This window comes from Penaeus monodon, chromosome 21 (assembly GCF_015228065.2).
Source record: "Penaeus monodon isolate SGIC_2016 chromosome 21, NSTDA_Pmon_1, whole genome shotgun sequence".
Classification (NCBI taxonomy): domain Eukaryota; kingdom Metazoa; phylum Arthropoda; class Malacostraca; order Decapoda; family Penaeidae; genus Penaeus; species Penaeus monodon.
Window position 1 is genome coordinate 20,861,050 of NC_051406.1, and position 388 is coordinate 20,861,437.

Here is a 388-nt window from a genome sequence, read left to right on the forward strand (position 1 = left end):
TGATGATTATGATTTATGATTATCTGAGTGTAGCGTATCAAATATATACATTGTTAATAATTAAGAAAACTACATGTTGAGTCCTTTTAATTTTTATCCTTGATTCCTTTACAGTCGTAGCTGATTCTGAAATTATGACTATTCCGGTTCATAAAATATGTATACAAGCCTAACATGCTACTGCAGTACTTCGCCTTTTAAATCACCTTTTGCCATTCCTCCACAACCCCCTAACATCTCTGTTTCGACCACCCATCCCCCACCTGACTACACACAGAGCTAGGCGGCATCAGAACAGGCAGCACAGCATGACACACACATAGCACCAACATAGCCACTCCACTCAGTACACTGCCATTCCTACCACCACAATCACCTGCCATTCCTC